This window comes from Aotus nancymaae, unplaced genomic scaffold (assembly GCF_030222135.1).
Source record: "Aotus nancymaae isolate 86718 unplaced genomic scaffold, 86718_ANA_hifiasm-v0.15.2.pri h1tg000029l, whole genome shotgun sequence".
Classification (NCBI taxonomy): domain Eukaryota; kingdom Metazoa; phylum Chordata; class Mammalia; order Primates; family Aotidae; genus Aotus; species Aotus nancymaae.
Window position 1 is genome coordinate 4,335,001 of NW_026988442.1, and position 20,331 is coordinate 4,355,331.

The following is a 20,331-nucleotide window of genomic DNA, read 5'->3' on the forward strand; positions in this document are numbered from 1 at the left end:
TGACATTATCTCCTCCTGAAACATCTCTGCTGTTGTCCACTAATTACCTAATTCAAACCATTCATCAATTCACTCACCCACTAAAGCATTTATATCACATTGATTTAATAAATTTTATTGTGTGCAAGGCCCTCTGCTATGATAGGTAATATGATAGACATGTCATTATAGAATGTATAGTTTAACACTTACGGTGCTTCTGCTATGTGTTGATCATATTGCTAGATGTGCAAGATAAATGAGATGTGATGCCTGAACTTAGATAGGCTCACAGTCTTGTGTGGTGCGCTTGGGGTGGAAATCCTAGGCCCAGTGACTATTTACACTGCAAATTATCATCTGTTATTTGTAGATTTTGTGAAACTGCTTCTGTTCACATATGAAGGATCATAATGTTGATAATGGGTTCATACAAACAAGTCCTGTTCAAAGAGATGAGATTGTCAGATTTATTTAAAACTAGAATCAAAGTTTATAAACTTTGAATAGTCTATTGGATAATAGAAATGCAAGATAACTTCTACAATTATGTCCCCAAGTGCTCAACCAATAATACATTTTCTCAGAAGGTGTAAGACTGCCAGACTTCTAAATTATTATAATTTATCATCATTTTGATAAGAAAATTCATAGTAGTCGATCTTACTTCAGAAAGATTTTATTCATCCTGTTTATCTAAAGTGAGAGTCCTTAAACTAAGGGTATTGGGGAGATGCGATTGACTATGTGTTTATCTATGGCTCATGCCACTCACTTGAACGCTTTTGTAAAAATGCCGCCAAGTTGGAAGCTTTAGTGAAAATTGACCAGTTTCCTCATATTGGCATGATATTAACAGTGCTTTCTAATATTTCTCAGATTGTTCTGTGTGCCTGTATTTTATCTTACCTTCTCAGGAATTAAGGAAATTCTTGCTAGCAAATGGTAAAACACGGGGGAAACCTGGGGATATAGATTTGTGATCATTTTCAGAGGGACAACATCTAGTTTTCTGACTTGTCAGTCTAGTTAAATAGTAGGAAGTCCTTTGTAGATTTATTTCATTACAGAAGAAGTTATGAGATTACAGATGCTGAAGTTGTAGAGTAAAACAGTCATGTCTTTTTTTTAATTCTGAAGGAATCTTGTTGAAATTTGGGAAAGTTTGAGTCACTGAGAGAAATTTCAAAGTCTTGTTAGTGGATATTCTTACTCCCCTGGGTTTGACATCAGCCCTTGCTGTTGTAGGAATAAATGGTATTTTTGGATGTTTTAATTTGTGCAGAGCTGGATACATGGGCTGAGTGCCCCTTTCAAGTTCAAGAATTTCCATATTATACTTTGACCTTTCTGTATAGAGAATAATGAAGAACTAGCATATACAAGACTACACCCAATTTTGCAATAACTTTAGAGACAGAGAAGAATGGCTACAGGGCATGACCTTGAGGACTGGATGTATGTGATAAGAAATGTCCAAGTGTGGAATCTTTCTGAATATACTCAGAGAAACAGAAGAATGCTACTTTGTAAGACTGAGGTGATGTGTGGAATGGGTGAGTGATGTGTATTTTTAAAACTATTCCCTCATTTCTTATATTTTTAATATCTTACATTTACTGAAGGAATTTTCATTCTGGTAACATTTCAATTTCCAGAAATACTTGACATCCTCTTTAAATTCTTTTCCCAAGTGAAGGCTGAATTAATTCCCAAATTAATCTATTCTTTTGAATTTCCAGCTGTGGAAAAACAATCCACAGCTAGATAGATAATAGTGTTTATCTCAAAAATATTTTACATGGTTCTCAGAGAACGTGTTCCCAAAATATACGAGGAAACATAAGAGAAAAGACAACATCATGAGATATTTTCATCTTTTAAATAAATCTTATCCTTCCAAATTAAAAAAAACTAAAAGTAAGAAACTACTTTACAGATGTTTCTTTTCTATAAATTGTCTTTTCTTTAGCGAAATCATTATTGCTTCTGTCAGTTTTACTGAATAAAAAGGAAGGCATCACAAGAGCAAATATAAAGTCAAAACCATGTATTTTCTTCCTTTATTTTGGACAAGAGAAACTGAACTAAGACCAACATTTACTTACTATATACGGTCACAAAGCCTGTGACAGGACCTGAAAGGACTGAGCAAGATTTTCTCTGAAAGGAAGCAGTCACACCAGGGTAAAAATAGACCTGTTTAGGAAAGCAAGGAGGGCTCAAAGTAGCAGTTTAAGAAATAGACTGGAGCCTTTGGGTAGATGGTGTCAAATACTTCATTTGGGAGGAAGCAGTTTACTCTTAATATGTCTACAAGTTCAGTGGCTTCCGATAGCTCATATATGAACCAGCATGTGTAGAAAGGTCTCTAATGGATCGTGGTAAAATTAGAAAAATAATGATTAAGCCATCTTTCAAGATAGCGAATTTATTTTAATTTTTAATAACTTTTGTCTTTTATTCTGAGAATGGTTTATAGGTTAAATTGCCCTTTCTTTTAGAAAATAGCTTTGAGTATTGATGATTGGTGGAGTGTGTGTGTGTGTGTGTGTGCATGTATGTGTGTGTGTTTGGCCAATCAGAATATTACATACATGCACATATTTTATTATAAATAAAATTAGTAATCCATGAAATCCAAAATTCTAGGGAATGCTGTCCTATATTGCCCAATGATAGTCCATTAAAAGAATCAGATTTTGTTTTCAATTTGTATGTTCTGTAGCGAGAAAGACCAGCACTTAGAAAGTTGATTATTATATAGATAATTTCTATGATAACTGAACAAGAAGGACTGGAGTTAAGTTCAGATTTTTAAATTATGGCATCAAGAAACCATAATCATAGGAGAAAGTCTAAGGACTTTAATATTTTATGCTATAAAAATAAAGAAGAAAATATTTGAGTATCATGAAAATGGTACAGAAATGCTGCCAATTTTTTTGTTTGCTACAAGTAATAACAACAACAATTGTAGGCTGCCCTTTGTTTAGGAAGATGGGGGAGGGGTCTTGCAGTCATTGTCTCAATGCTCCTAGTAGCTCCTGAGAAGAAGAAAAGGTGGGAATTTCTTGCAAAGAAGGAAATCAAGGTTGATACAGTTCAAGAGGCTTTTCCCAGGGTACAGACCAAGACCAGAGTTCAGAATTGGGTCATCTGTCTCCAGGTCCCATCCTGAGATAAGTCTGTGAATTCAACAAAAATCAATGTGGGAGAGCTATGAAAATTATTTTAACCTTTATTTTACTGAAATTTAAAGATTTACTTCTCATTTCTGTCACCGGCATGTATTTTATCATGAGATTCAATAGAAAGTTTAAGTCTTCTTTACAATTAAGTAAAGCATGTTTGCAGCCCTTCGATTCTTTCCTTTTAAGCCACTTCTCCAAAATGTGGTGTTTGACTTCGAAACAAGGGGCTTTGGAAGGTTATAGCTATTGATTATGATCACAGCCCTGGAATTTATTACACATGAAGTTGGATGAATTATATAACTTCTCTGACTCTCAGTTGTCTCTTTTGTGAAAGTTAATATAATTGTGTGAAAGATGCTGAGCACAGGTGCTCAAGAAGGTGGCTCATGAGCTTCACTGATCATACTAAAATAGGGCAGTCTCAGAAATGCAGGTCAGAATTGATGAAAGAAAGAAGGACGGGAGACAAATCAAATGTTCTCTCCTTTTTAATTGGGGAATCAAGTCCTGAATGAAGAAAACAACTACCTATCTTGGAGAAACAAAATATGAGAGATAAAATAAATCAGGAAAGATAAGAAATTCAACTTCAGAATCTAGGGTGGATCTACTAATGTGAGCTTCAGTCCACCTCAGTCCATGGTAGATACTTCACAGGTAGGAATTTTGGTGAAATTGATAATATAGAAATGTTCTATTTTCTTCTATCTCATTTTCATTTTCAGTCTCATATCCTGCTTCCCACCTCCCAAATTCTGGTTCCACACACTTCTTATTTTACCTCCTAGTTCTCTAATATCTTCTTCACCTCCACAAATACTGCTCCTATTCTTTCTGCTCATAGAAAAATGAGTATTAATGGTATCAACCATTAGTTGACTACATCAATGATTACAAAATAAACTCATCAGGTGTGAGATTTCATTATTTAAAATAACTATTTATTTTGAAAACTTTTAGATCTACAGAAAGGTTCAGAAGTGGTAAAATGCATCACCAACTTTTGCCACATTTGATTTACACCTTTCTCTCTCTATTAGAGTCTATTTTTCATGTTAAAAATATTCAGTGAACCCTAATCAGAGAGAAACTGTGATTATATTTTTTTCATTCATGTTAATGATAATAATACTTCCTGCAATAGATTTAAGAATGAAGCATACCCTTCACCTTCTCCCTTCACACTCTCATTTCTTATGAATTCTACGTACTCAGAAAGAGAAGCTTAAATCTCATTGGAATATGTCATAATTAAATGTGAATGAAGTCTAAACACCTGAAAGAGCATTTGCACTTAATAAGATGAGACTGTTAATCAATTTAAACCTGTAATTGTGGATAAGATGTGGATTTGTTAGATGACATATTTAAGTGACAACCTCCTGGTGATCCTTGCCTCCTCCAGTCCAAAATTAAGTCCTCTGGGTCTTTCCTGCATGGAATATACATTTTAACTGCACATTAATATTCCCCGTATCCCTAACTCATCCTTGAGAGTGGCTTTTGGTTTTCATGTGGCAAATCAAAAATGGAACATGGACTTTAAAAATCAGAACTGACACAGGAAATACATTTTGTGTGTCGTTCTTGTGTCTAAATGCCTAAGTAATACAGTCATCTTTTGGGGATAAATTATGGTTTGGAGAGATAGGCAAATGTTTGTAATAGCAAATCACTAATCTAGGTATGAGGAGGGCCCCCTGTATTTCATTAAAGGAAGGCATGCCCGTGTTCCCATTTCCCACAAGCATTTTGGTTAAATGACCCTTCATGTGAACCAGAGTTTGGGCTTCCTCTCAGACATGCTGACTTGGGCCTCCTAGCACAGCTGTAAGCATCTAAGGAGGCTGCATTGCAGAATGATCCTACGTATCTGATGAACCACAGGATGTCAACAAGGCACACCCATTGTCCCACATTTGGCAGGCTCTAAAAAAAGAATGCAGCAAGAGTTTGTAGCAAGCCAAACCAACCCTGACCAGAGTAATAGGCTCTTCCAAATGGGTGCGGCCAAGTGGATCACATTGAAAAAGAACAGGCCCTAGGTGAAATCTGTATTAAAGAAAAGCAAAACAGGGCTTAACTGTCACAAAGAATGAAAAAGGAGTTATGGACCCTTTCATCTTCACCACGATTTGAGAGGGTGTTGACTGAACAATATTGTTCCAGCCTCAAGCTTTTTCCTTGAATTGAGAATCTTAAGAGTAAAAGGAGGTGGTTTCAACTCATGCTGGTCATACCACACCTCAAAATTCAGGATAGGGCGAGGTTCTTAAGTTGTAGCTTCATGAGAAAGGCCCCAATGACTTTTTAATTTGTACTCAGAAAAAAAGGAAAGGTCATGTCTCTTAACTACTATTCATTGTAATATACAAAAAAAAACAGAAATACATTCATCTTCTTTTTTTGCCTCTTCATCTATGGCTGTTTATCCTCATTATACACATATGCACACACAATCAACACACAAATTGATACTAAGAAATGAGTGTAAGATTGTATGAGCATTACAGATACAAGTGAACACACAGGTAAACATCATGTTATTCCACCTCACATATGCAGAGTAAAGAAGAAACACAGACTGCAGGACTTTAAGAAAAAAGTCCTTGCTCCGAAAGTTTGTCTAATCTGAATGTGGACTGTGAGCAAAGAAGAGTTTTCTGAACCATCAAAAAATATCTGAATTTGTGTTCTTATAGTTTGAGCTCTAAATCTAATTATTTTTGTCCTAAAAACTTAAAATTGATTAATCCAGGTAAGCACTTCTGCTAAATCAAAGCTAAGTTCCCCATCTTTGTCAATTGTCTTACCCTGCTTTTTCTCATGCCCAACCTACATCAAAAGGCAATGTTGCATTATTCCCTATTTAGTTAATCAGAAAATGTTGATATTTGCTTCTATCAAATGTTTCTGGAGCCATTTGTCTTTCCATTTAAAGTCCCATTAGCAATTCAGACACTTACAACTTCAGCCTTGACAGAAGTATTTGGCTGGATGTCTCTTCCTCAGTTTCCCAAACTTCAGATCCTTACTCATTTCTCAGATCACAGTAATTGTGTTTAATCTACTGATTTGAAATATGTTAATGCTCTACTGAGAAATCATTTGTCACTGGATATTTTATATGACACCTACTCCAACACCTTTTGCCTGGTGTGTTAGACCATTCTTGCATTGCTATAAAGAAATACGTTAGGCTGGGTAATTTATAAAGAAAAGAGGTTTAATTCGTTCACAGTTCTGTGGGCTGTAGAGGAAGTGTGGTGCTAGCACCTGCTCTGCTTCCAAGGAGGCCGCAGGGAGCTTTTACTGAAGGCAGAAGGCAAAGTGGGAGCCAGCATGTCACCTAGTGAGGGGGGAGAAAGACAGAAAAGGAGGAAGGGATGCCACACATTTTTAAACAACCAGATCTCATGAGAATTCACTCACTATCTGAGGACAGCACCAAGGGGATGGTGCTAAACCATTCATGGGAAATCTACACTCATGGTCCAATCACCTCCCATCAAACCCCACCTCAAACACTGGGGATTACATTTCAACATGACGTCTGGGGGGACAAACATCCAAATTATACCGACTGGTTTTCAAGGCCCCTTCTTGTTTGCTTGCAGCACAATAATGCAAACATTTCCTTCACTAGTTAACACATACAACACACATTTTGGTTGTGCTCTAGGTTTGTTCAACAACTACTGGGCATAAAATGGTCATTTCTGCCTAACAGCCTATGCTCCACTTTCTCTGAAACCATGTGTAATTTCCCATTGCCTTCATAAATGCTTCCCAGTTTTTCAGCCCAGATAAAATCTGTGTTCTGGAAAGCCTTCTCAGACTACACCAGCTCCTATTTATGTGCTTCTCTGCTAAAATTTGCATCAATAATAATCTCAGTAAAACACATTACATACAGACAAACATGCACATATTACCCTCAAATGTTCACTGTAGTTTCAGAATGGGTTTGTCTGACCATTAGAGATGGGAAATTATTTTAGAGAAAGAACAATGTCATATAAATACATTTCCTGCAAACACTCTAAAACAATGATCACAATATCATATATAGCACACAGTGTTTAATGAATGCTTATTTTGGAATGAATTGGCATTGACTATAAACAATAATATTTATTTTTTAAAAAATCACATTAGCTTAACCAAACTATGTCAAACTTAACTTTGCTCTGGACAAATACAGTTTTGATCTATATATGAAAATAATCATATCAGTTTTCATTGTAATTTAGAGTTTTCTAAGAGCTTTCCTATGGAGTAATAGAATACTTTTTCCACATAAGAGGACAGTAAGGTGAATGTTACTGATGGCAATGGTGGACTGTCTGGAGCAGCCACCGCCATGATACTGGCTGCAGTGGGAAAGGCATGGCTGGGGCTGTGCAACCCATGGAGCCAGTGGGACCTGGGAACAGGCAGGAGCCTCACCCTTCTGGTGAGGCTGTCAATTGTCTTACCCTGCTTTTTCTCATGCCCAACCTACATCAAAAGGCAATGTTGCATTATTCCCTATTTAGTTAATCAGAAAATGTTGATATTTGCTTCTATCAAATGTTTCTGGAGCCATTTGATAGAAACAGCTGCAGCCACCCAGTTGCAATCTAGGGTGGATCTACTAATGTGAGCTTCAGTCCACCTCAGTCCATGGTAGATACTTCACAGGTAGGAATTTTGGTGAAATTGATAATATAGAAATGTTCTATTTTCTTCTATCTCATTTTCATTTTCAGTCTCATATCCTGCTTCCCACCTCCCAAATTCTGGTTCCACACACTTCTTATTTTACCTCCTAGTTCTCTAATATCTTCTTCACCTCCACAAATACTGCTCCTATTCTTTCTGCTCATAGAAAAATGAGTATTAATGGTATCAACCATTAGTTGACTACATCAATGATTACAAAATAAATAAATATGTTAGCCACCCAGTTGCAGCTGCAGACCCAGGAATCTCTGCATTCTTGGGGACCCAGGAAGCCCCACTTCCCCGCCAGCTTGGAAGTGCCTGCTGCTGCAGCTGAGACTCTCCCTACTCCTAGCCCCTCCTCTGATTTTGGAGCAAAGTTGAAGCTGAGCCTGGGTGATGTCACAACTCGGCTGGGTATGTGCATGCTTGAGGCAGCTCTTGACATGCCAGCCCCTGCCATCTCCACCACCTCTGGACTCTGGGCACTGATGAGCATGGGAAGGAGGCTGTGCAGTGAGGTGAGGGCAGCTTGGCATAGGGCTGCAGTCACCTGGGTGCTGTGGACTGCTGATTGATGGCAGCAGGAGGCAGACTGGCTCCTGGGCAGAAGAGGAGGGTTCCCAGTAAAGACCCACCTTCAGCCCCAGGATGACCTGAAGCCTAGGTGCTGGGCTGCCAGTTCTGCTGATGGAGTGAGAACTGATGGTGCTTTTTCCAGGCACACTCATGGTCATACCTTCTCCCCTCTGACACCCACAAAAACCTTGGACTCAGCCATACTGCAGCCAATGTCTGGACATCCTGCCTGTGGAAAGAAGCTACCCGCTTTCAGTTTCCTGAGAGCTGTACCGCTGCTCCATAAAGTACCTCTTTGCCTTGATCACCCTCCAGTTGTCTAGGTACCTCATTCTTCCTGGATGTGGACCTGCCAAATGGTGGGATTGAAAGAGCTGTGATGGCCGAGCACGGTGGCTCACGCCTGTAATGCCAGCACTTTGGGAGGCCGAGGTGGGTGGATCACGAGGTCAAGAGATCGAGACCATCCTGGTCAACACAGTGAAACCCTGTCTCTACTAAAAATACAAAAAATTAGCTCGGCATGGTGGTGCGTGCCTGTAATCCCAGCTACTCAGGAGGCTGAGGCAGGAGAATTGCCTGAACTCAGGAGGTGGAGGTTGCGGTGAGCCGAGATCACGCCATTGCACTCCAGCCTGGGTAACAAGAGCGAAACTCTGTCTCAAAAAAAAAAAAAAGAAAGAGCTGTGATACAAACAGGGCTGAAATATGCCCCGCTGCTTGCCACATTGTGGGTGGTTAAGAAGAGGAGAAGAGATAAGGGGTGAAAAGCTGTTGCCCTCTGGGGAACCCAGACCTAGAAGCTCCCTGAGCTAGGGCTATGACACCCTATTTGGGGCCCTGTGGTTCCTCATGTTTCCAAGCTTCTGGGAACCACCATGTTCCCCAGTGCCCACCATGGAAGCCACTTGCAGTAAGCCTGGTCAGCCACAGTCTCTCAGGGAGCCAGCACCCATGCCAGCTCCTGGAGCTGCCTTCCCCACTGCAGCTGGCATGCCTGGCTATGCAGAGTGGCCACACCCCGTGCTTGCTTACTCAGGCACCCCTCACTGCTCCGTGCCTGGCTTACCCTTGGCAGGTATGGAATCAAGGTGGGTAGGTGAGCTGAGTACAGCCTGCCAGGCCAAGTTGGGGGAATGAGCCCAGCAGGGTGTCACTGGCAACAGAGGTTTCTTGCTGGCAAAGCAACACCCCAAGGATTCTGTGACATTATCATCATTTTAGAGATAAGGAAACTTTCAGAGAAGGTGATTTGGTCAAGATTACACTCCAACTCTCACCTAACCCTTATCTGAGTCTTGACAGACACTGTTCTTAATATAACCCAAGCTCAAATCATAATCTTGGGTTTAAATTTCACCCTGACCTAATGCTAAAGCTCATCCCAAGTTTTAACCCAGATCCTGGCTTAACTCTAAACCCTAAACCTAGCCCTAGCTCTGGCTCTAACCCTAAACATAGCTCTAGTTTCAGTTCTAACCTAATTTTAACCCTAACAGTAATCCTATCCTAGTTATGAACATACCCTTAACCCTTAATTATAGTCCTAATCCTACTATACGCTGAATCCCTAGCCCTAGGCCTACCCTCAAAGTCACATAACTAATGAGGAACATGGACAAAAGAGGGAAGCTGGTTCACATTTTTCAGTGCCAGAAATATTTGAAAAGTAAGCATCACTCTTTTCTCAATAAGTGTCTAACTTGCAAAAAGATAAAACTCAAGTGTAGAATTCTTTTCATAAGTAAATATATTTATCTCTGTTCTCAACAGGTTTTCTGGAGTCTGTGACACAAATTAAAATTAACTTTTTCTCACATTTAGGGGTCTGAGGGTTGACTGAAACTAAATTGGGCAAAACAGATTTAGACTCAGCAATTCCTACTTGCCGTAAAAGAGATTAATGAAAAATTGACCGGAAACTTCAGATGGACATTGTAGTAGGTTGAATGGTGACCCTCAAAATATATGTCCATGTCAAAATCTGGAATCGGTAAACGCTACCTTATTTTGAAAAAAAGAGTCTTTGCAAATGTAATTAAGTTAACTATCTTGAGATGAGATCATCCTAAATTCAATGACAATTCTGCTAATAAGAAGTAATAGGAGAAGGCAATGTGACCACATGAATGGAGTTTGGAGTGAAGCGACCGGAGGAGGTGAGAAACAGAATCCTCTCTTAAAGCCTCTGGAGGGACCACAACCCTCTTGAAACTTTGATTTTAGACTTTTGGCCTCCAGAATTGTGAGAAAATACATTTTTATTGAATTTTAAAGCCACTGAGTTTGTAGTAATTTGTTACAGTAGCCCTTGGAAACTAAGAAACATGCCCTGATATGATCAACTATATAAAAAAAAGAGAGGTAAAAATTGTGAATTTGCTAGGCTAATGTTTCTGCAATACACTACAAGGCAAAGACAGCTTAATCAGAAAAAAGATTGCTAGTGGTAAAGACTGTGCTCTAATGATATGGAATCAGTGTTTAAGATTTTTACGTGAATGACGGTCTGTAATTTTACCATCTTTACTACCTACTACAGACCATACATGCCACTACTGAGACAAGAATAAAATGACAAAGCTGCTGCTCTTAAGGATTTCACAGACCAGGGAAGGAATAAATGTGTAATTACATATATTTAAAGAGAATATTATTGTCAAATGAGTAGGAAACCCAGCCAACTTTATCTGCTAGGTGAGGGTTAGGGGGAATGGAGACTATTGGAGAAAAAATAAAGTAGAAGTGGGATGTCACTAAGAAGTTAATTTCTCAAAAGAGACCACTGACAGGGAACGTGGAGAAGTCAATTCCAAATTTGCTTCTTATGTGATCTTTTTGAACTGATGAAGTTGACTTGATTAATCATTCATGTACCTATATTTATCTTTTATTGTCTTTATTTTAATGTCAATATTTTCTATTATTAATCATTCCATTTAAAAACACTTAAAACAATGTGAGTCATACTCATTTCCATGAATGATTTTTCATATTGAGTCTTAAGGAAGGGAAGTTGCAGCACTGATTCTGCTTTAGAATTGACGATAATATAGCTATGATTTCCCCCAAGTGGTTTTGGGAACCTTAACATCTGATCAAGAAATGCTATTGGAAAAATAATGTTCCTGTAGTATGGCTTCAGTCATACTGTGTACCTGCTGAAAGACTGGAACTCTCTGCCATGTTATCTTGACCTCAAATTTGCGGACTCCCATCTGACTCCTTTCTAGCTTTGTCATGGTTCTTGACATGTCACTACTTCAACTGTCTATTAAATGTGTGCTTCATCATTAATTTGGTATCATTTTTAGATGGTTTCTTTAAATTTTCATGGAATCTTACCTAACCTTCAAGGAAATAATTTGTGACTCTCAACTCAAAGCTTCTCTTTCTCTTTCTTCTCCAACCTTTGTTCTTTCAAAATATGTTTATTTAGTGCTTATCATTTGCCAGATACTGGGATAGGCTCAGGAAATAGAGTTCCAAAATTTTTAACTCCCAAAAATGACCTATAAATTTTCATCATCAATTCTTGTTTCTCTCACTAGAAGATGAGCAAGTAATCTTGATGACAGGAGGCATCTACTTTTAGTTCACTTATTTGTTTCCACTTCTGTGGCTAGCATACTGTAGGTATTCAATATCTTTGAATGAATGAATGAATGAGTAAACCTGGACACTGGGATTTGTATTAATCATAGAAAAATTATAGCTGTTATCTTGAGAAGAGAACATTTTACTAGAATCATCAGCCTGTATGAAACATGGAAAATACCTGGGCAACAGATAAACTCATTTGACGGTAGTTGATTCTTTCCTCTTCCTTCTCTTAAGTAACTGACTTTCTTCTAAGTCAATCATACTTGGTAAATATAACTTGAATCACTCAGAGAGAATTTAATTTCTTGAGCTTTAAAAATCAGGAGTGACTTACATTATTATTTCCCATAAAGAAGAACAAAAACCACAATTACTTTTGCACCAACCTAAAAGGACTCAGAAAATTACTGCTCATGGTAGAAAATGGGAAGACAGCTGTATTTATCTCTTTCTAGTGTATTGCTTTTGTTCACTTCTGAATAGAAAATACCAGCTTTAGATATCTACATCAATGGTATTAAACTTATTTCAGTCACATGCCCTTTATTAACTGGAATCTTTCATGAACAAATGTACAAAATAAAGGAAAGCAGAGCTGCTCTGTGTGAAGTGGAGGCTGAGTAGTTTAGTAATCTTAGGTGATCCTCAGCTCTTTTGGTGACATTCTATTAGCTCCAACAAAGTTCCCAACCTTCATAATATTCAGTTTATGGACTCTAAAGTAGCATATAAGACGGATAAGAAAATATAAATACTTTAAATCAATGGACAGTTTAAATATATATGGCAGAACAAAAACATCTCTGCCTTGCTATGTTCACTGAAGCCATGAAAATAAGCAGCAGAAAACTGAAGATCATGAATCTTCTAAACTATCAGAAAACAAACATTCAGACCACAGAACAAAAAATGCACAAATCATAGCAAAAATTAGAAACACAAATGAAGTATTAAAAACAGAAAGCATAAAATACGATGGTGAACCTAAGAAAATATATTTATCTTAGCAATAAATACATATAAAATAAACTTATTTGTAAAAAGAAAACTATTCTCAGATTAGAGTAAAAATCAGAACTGTATCAAAGCTCTTTAAATAAAAGACATTTAGAATAGTGCAAAAGATAGATAAATCGTAAAATATTGGACAAAGACACAGTAGAAAAAGGCAAGGAGAAAGAAAAGCAAGAGTAATAGTATCCAACAAGGTTGAATTTATGTGATAAAGATAGCCATTCAAAAATGAAAGTGTCATAAATTACAATGAATATATGTCACGAATTTTTTTTCAGTCAAATCACATAGCCTAAAAAATCTGAAGGAAAGACAAATCCCAAAATAAGGAAAATACGTTTTGAAATATTACTTGCAGAGACTTTTAGCTACCTCATTCAGAGCAAAACATATCAATTGTGCAAAAACAGCACAGATATTTAAGATATAAGGATATTAATGACATGTTCAATGCAATTATATAACAGTATATATCACAATGATATATGCAATTATATAACAAGAAAATAAAAAAGACACCTTCTTTTTATGTGTCCATAAATTATTTTCAAAATTCTACCTTGTATTAGGTCACAATTCTCAGTGACATTCTGTTATCCTAATGTAGTAAGTCTAGACATTTTTAAAAAGAGAAAACAACCCTACCAGAAAAATGTTAAAGAAACTTTCTCATTAACTTTTGGGTCGAAATTAATATCAGAAATTAAACTACAACGTACTTGGAAAAATAAGGGTTGTATAAATCTATGCATCAACATGAAAGGGGTATGGTTAAAGCAGTCTTCAGAGGAACATTATTAATCTTAGTTCCTAAAGATTACCTAATATTTTGGAAGGTCGAGGAGGGTGGATCCCCTGAGGTCAGGAGTTTGAGACCAACCTGGTCAACATGGCAAAACCCCGTCTCTACTAAAAATATAAAAATTAGCCGGACATGCTGGTGCATGCCTGTAATCCCAGCTACTAGGTGGGGTTGAGACAAGAGGATGGCTTGAAGCTGGGAAGCGGAGGTTGCAGTGAGCTGAGATTGTTTCACTGCACTCCAGCCTGGATAGAAGAGTGAGACTTAGTCTCAAAAAACAAACAAACAAACAAACAAACAGAAAACATTACCCACTACTGTACAAATTTAGCTCACTAAACCAGAAAGAATAAAAATGAAATACTCAAGAACTCAGCATCTGACTCAAGAAACTAAGAAACAAAAAAGGAGAGCAAGAAGAAAAAAAAAAAACCAAGACAAATTTACAAATATGAATAAATATAAGATCTGATTCTTTGAAAAAACTAGTTAAATCAACTAGTAATGAAATAGATACAAGAAGTATTAACATATAAAATTAAGAAAAAAAAGGAGAAATAACCATGAATATAGAAGAAATACACAAGCACTCTAGAGAACAGTTTGCTCAATTTTAGGTGAATACATTTAAGGACCTGAATGAAGTACATGATTTTCTAGAAAAAATAATGATAACTCTAGAAAAGAGGGCCACTTTCTTTGGAACAAATTAACATACTTGACAAAAAAATCTGAATACCTACTGTTCCTTTCTCCCCCTCAAAAGTACTAGGCTCATATGATTTTACTTATAAATATATCCGTTCTCTCAAACCTTTCAGAAATAGGATTTCAAAGATAATTAAACAGTTTTAGACTGTAGAGAGAAAAACTTCCAAATTACTATTATGACACCAAATATAACATACAGAAAGGCAGTGTCACATTAAAGAAACTACAAAAACTGTGCACAATGAATTTATAAATAACAATGTTGACAATGTTGATATACTAATATACTACTAGCAAGTAAAATCCAGTAGCACTTTAAAACGATAATATTCTAAATAATATGGTATAATGGTACAGATATTTACTAGAAACATGATTCAGAATTTTCCTGCAAACATAATAAATGTAATGCCAAGTTTTGAACTGTGAATCGTCTATGTTCTCATTTTGTTTGTATAATTGCATATGCATGAAAAATGGAGAAGTATACACAAGAAACAGTAATCACTGGAGAATATGCTAAAGCTGTGGTGTGAAAGGAAGAATTAGCTGTCATATTTTATTAAATATAACTACCATCTACTATAAGATATATTAGTATTCAGTGTAGTACTAAAAAGAAATATTTAAATATAATGCACCATAAATTTTTACAATTCTTTTTTATTTTCTTTTATTCCAGAAATAGTAAAATATGAAAAAAGTTTATTAAGATTGGTGAAAATTATTATTATTGTATCCTTTTGTTAGTTCTTAAGTTTTTACAAATATGTTTGTTTCATCAATAAAAAACTAAACAGCAATTTCACTAATACTACAGGAAGAACAGTACATCATTATAGGGCCTCCTTAGACTGTATACATTAGGAGTTAGTACTTTTATTTCCTCAAATTTGGTTTTGAAGAAGAAACTGGTAAAAAGACCGTGAACCTCCCTTACATTTATATTAGTTCTGAAGCCTTTTAAAATCTGGTGACCTCTCACAAGCATCTTCTGTTCTCTGGTACTTTTCAGGACTGCACTAAACTCTCTTCCATCCATATATATCAAACCTCAGCTCAGAATTACAGAACAAAGAGATTGAAAATTAGAAGAATCCCAGCGGTAGGCAGTAGCCAAATCCTGCTAAAGGTCATCAGAAGAATTGAGTTTTCTCTCAAAAGGTTTTAAGCAGTAACCGTCAAGATTGGATTTTCATTACAAAATCCGTATTGATGGGTAGATAGCATTTTGCTTTTAGTGTAAAAAATCAATTAGAAGAAAGCAAAATAAAGGCGAAGGACTTGAAATCAAGTTTCTAATCTCAATTTGTGTATATTCAAATTATCACTTCAGCAGGACAGATTTTTACAAAAAGTCCAAGTAGGAAATTCACTCTTAAGTGTCATAAGTTTAAGGGATTCTGAGAAGCGAGGGCCCTAAACTTGGCTCCAATGTTTAACAGTGTTGGGCTTTGATATTCTGATATCAAAGCATTTTATAACCTTAATAATTCATATTTTATGAAAATTAAAATAATACTAAGATCTTTTGCCTTGGGAAAGTGGCTTAATCAAGTATTTCCCAAATTTCTTAAGAGATAAAAGGACATTAAGACATTCAAGTTATGATGCAAAGTAGGTGTTCAATTAATCTTTAAATGAATGAATAAAGAAACAAATGAAGACAATAAAAGTATAAGTTAAGAGCAATATTGGGAGTTGGGTGGTGTTGGCAGCACAGCAGTTGCCTCTAGAGAGAAAGTGAGGACATCTGAGCTTAAGTTCCTGTGCTGTCACAGATTTGCTCTGGACAAGTCTTGCTGAATAAGAATACCTTCTACTTAGCACATATCAGGGGTATCTCCAAAAACAAAAATAAACTAAATAAAAAATGGAGCAGAAGAGTTTAGTGGATATTGGTGTAGGTATACTATGGCAAAGATCTTCAATTTAAAAATAGCACGGTCACAAATGAAACCTAAGATTTTCTACGTCTCCCCTTTTACAACACCTCTCCCCACTCTTGCTTCTGTAATTTTCATTGTTTCTTTTACTTTGCCCTAGATTTGTCTAAGCTGGAGGAAAGCAGGGGAGGAAATAAAGCCTTAAGAAATATTCCTTACTAAACACAGGAACTGCTCCCCACTGCCTAGGACGCAGGGCTCCCCATGAATTCAGGCTCTATTTTTGAAAGTCAAAAGAATAAAGGATTGCAGTCAGGCAGGTTTACTTTAGATAAGTATCCGGATTTGGGGATGGTTATCTGAAGCCCTGCCTGTCATTACATTTCACAGCAATGAAAGAACATCTACTCATAGGTTCTAAATCAATGAAGAAGATTCAATGAACATTTCAGCTTGTTTTCTTGCCCAAGTCACTGTAATATTTTCCAGATTTGCACTTTGCCTGTCCAAGAATGTGGGTATCAGTGTGTGATCAGTACTTCCCATCCTGTTTGTAGATACATTGCTTCCTCCCCAGACAAGGGCCTCTTAATTGATCCTTAAAATAGAGGTCAGGATGAAAAGGTGTCTTTGCTGTTTCTCACGAAGGGCATTTTAATGGCCAGAGTTCTAGATGCTGAGAAGCTAAAATAACAAAAGCAATTATTTGGAAAAGAAGCTGAGAACCTTCTTATCATGAGGTATCAATGCAAGACTGGCACATCTCTTAAATTGGAGGATAACTACCAGGAAAAGCATTCAGAGGTAATAAGATAGCATTAGAATGAATATAGTCGGAATAAATTAGCTACAAACGTGAATGGCTTCTGAATTAATTCCAGTTCAGTTGTGCCTTCAAAAAGGTGTTAGATAAAACTGTGACCATAAAATGGGGCTTCAGAGTAGCTTCTAAGAGGCAGGTAAAGTTTGGTTTCTCAGGTATTCTCAGAGAAAATCAAGTTTATGACATACATATACCTTTAAGTATAAGTGTTACATATGTCAACAAAGAGTCAAACTAAAAAATAAAGATACATTAATTTGAGTGACCAATGGACTATGACAAAGCCCTCAGGAGATCCTGGGAACATGTGTCTAAGGTGGTGGGGGCACAGTCTAGATTTATACATTTTTGGAGACATGAGACATCAATCAGATACATGTGAGATATACATTGGTTTGGTCCAGAAAGGCAGGACAACTCAAAGTAGTGGTTGGGGGGCGGGGAGGTGGTCTCCCAGCTTACAGGTAGATTAAAAAATTTTCTGATTGGCAATTGGTTTAAAGAGTTATTATCAATAGAACGGAATGTCTGAGTTACAATTAGGGGTTGTGGAGATAAAGGCTTATCATGCAGATGAAGCTTCCAGATAGCAGGCTTCAGAGAGAATTATAATTAATGTTTCTTATCAGACTTAAGGTCTGTGTAGATGTTAAAAGCTGGTCAGCTTTTCCTGATTTCCAAAAGCGAGTAGGGTATAATGAGGTATGTCTGACCCTTTCTTCCTGTCATGGCCTGAACCAGTATTTTAGGTTAATTTTGGAGTGTCTTGGGTGAGAGAAGGCATCTACTCAGATGGTCAGTGGGGGGGGCTCAGAATTTTATTTTTACTTTACATATGTCAATAAAAATAAATAAAACCTGCAATATAAATAAATAGTAGGAAGTCATCATTACACTTCTCAAAACAGTATACCATTTTACATCCCACTCAATGCCTACTGTTCGTATTGCACTCCTGAATATTTTTTCTCCTAAAATTGGGTTGTAGATTATCCTCTGAGTAAAGCACATTCATAGAAATATGGCAAGAATTTTTGTGCAATATCAGTCAAGAAAGAAGAATGGATCATAGAACAGTTACACTTCATTGTTGATATATACTGAGGAGCCAGCCAAAGGATGATGAAAAAGCTACCCCCTAATATAATAAATATGAAAACAATGATATATTATGCTTGCTTGCAGTGGGTGCCTGCAGAGCTGTTGAGAACTGATATTATCTCTTTTGCTAGAAGGGTGGGGATATTATGCCCATTATGTGTGGGCAGGATGTGGACAGCTATAGAAAAACACTGTGCAGGAGATAAGATCTAGAAATCCTTTTTCCATTGCTTCTCAAATCCTTTTACACACCCTATGTGTCCCTGGGGATATCTAGTTTGGTGGACTTCTCCTTGTGAGTTATGATTAATTTCTTTCAACAGTTGTCTCTCCAATTGTCCGGGTAATGTGAAACCACATCTTGCTTCTTCACTGTTTTCTTTGTTCTTCTAGACTCTAATCACCTTTCCAATGCTAGTGTAAAGGCCAAATCAAGGCCAGATGGTCCAGAGCAGACATTTTTTAATTCAAATGGATCTGTGAATGAGTTTCATCAAGTCATCCCAAGAACCCTTGAAATTCTATGCAAACACCATTCCACTGATATAACATTCTTAAAATTACAAAATTATAGAAGTGAAGAACACGTTAGTGAAAGCCAGGCATCAGAGACGGGAGGGTTTGATGAGAGGGAAGTGGATGTGACTCTCAATGGTCAACAAGAGAGATTCTTCTGGTGATGGAATTTTTTTCTGTCTGTATTGTATCAATGTCAGTATCTTGCTTGCGACAGTATATAAATAGTTTTGCAAGATGAGGAAAACTGAGAAGAATATAGAGGATCCCTTCCTCCCTTCCTCCCTTCCTAGTGTCTTGCTGTGCTACCCAGGTTAGAATGCAGTGGCGTGATCTCGGCTTACGGCAGCCTCCGCCCCTAAGGTTCAAGCGACTCTCCTGCCTCAGCCTCCCAAGTAGCTGGAATTACAGGCATGTGCCATCAAGCTCAGCTAATTTTTGTATTTTTAATAGAGACACGGTTTCCTCGTGATGGCCAGGCTGGTCTCGAACTCTTCAACTGATCCACCTGCCTCAGCCTCCCAAAATGCTGGGATTACAGGGGTGAGCCACCACACCAATCAGATCTCTGTATTCTTTATTTTTCTTTCTTTTTTTTTTTTTTGAGATGGAGTTTTGCTCTTGTCACCCAGGCTGGAGTGCAGTGGCATGTTCTCAGCTCACTGCGATCCCCACCTGCAGCGTTCAAGTGATTCTCCTGCCTCAGCCTCCTGAGTAGCTGGGGTTACAGGGGCCTGCCACCACATCTGGCTAATTCTCTGTATTATTTCTTACAAATGCATGTTAATCTAAAATTACCTCCAAGGAAAACGTTAAATTAAAATAGTGAAATGCATAATTCTCATTTAAATATATATTTAACCTGCATCAAATATTTTATACAATTCATTATAATGAAGGAACCAGTAAGATACTAGATGGACTCAAAGAAGAATCTGAAGAACATACACATGTGCGCACGCACACACACACACACACATGAGTCATACAGGCAGTTATGAATGATAAAGTAAATTTTATAATGAATATAAAATTGATTAATCTCTTATAGGTCAAAAACATGTAATTTTTGGTGTAATCATTATTATAGGACAGAAAATCAGAAATCAATTATATCCCAGTGGGGAGAAACTTCAAGTTCCAAGAATAATTTGCTTTTTTACTATTTTTCTGCAGGCTTTCATCTACTCCTATATAATTGTGAAATATTAGGTTGGTAGAAAAGTAATTGCAATTTTTGCCAATAAAGTAATGCCAAACACTGCGATGACTTTTGCACCAACCAAATAACTTGGTCCACAGATATCTATAGTCAGAGTGTTCCCACACAGCTTGTTAGTCAACACTCAGCATTGTGTGGAAAGTACACCCTATTACTTCCATTGCTTGTTTTCATATTTGGGGAAACTTCCTTAC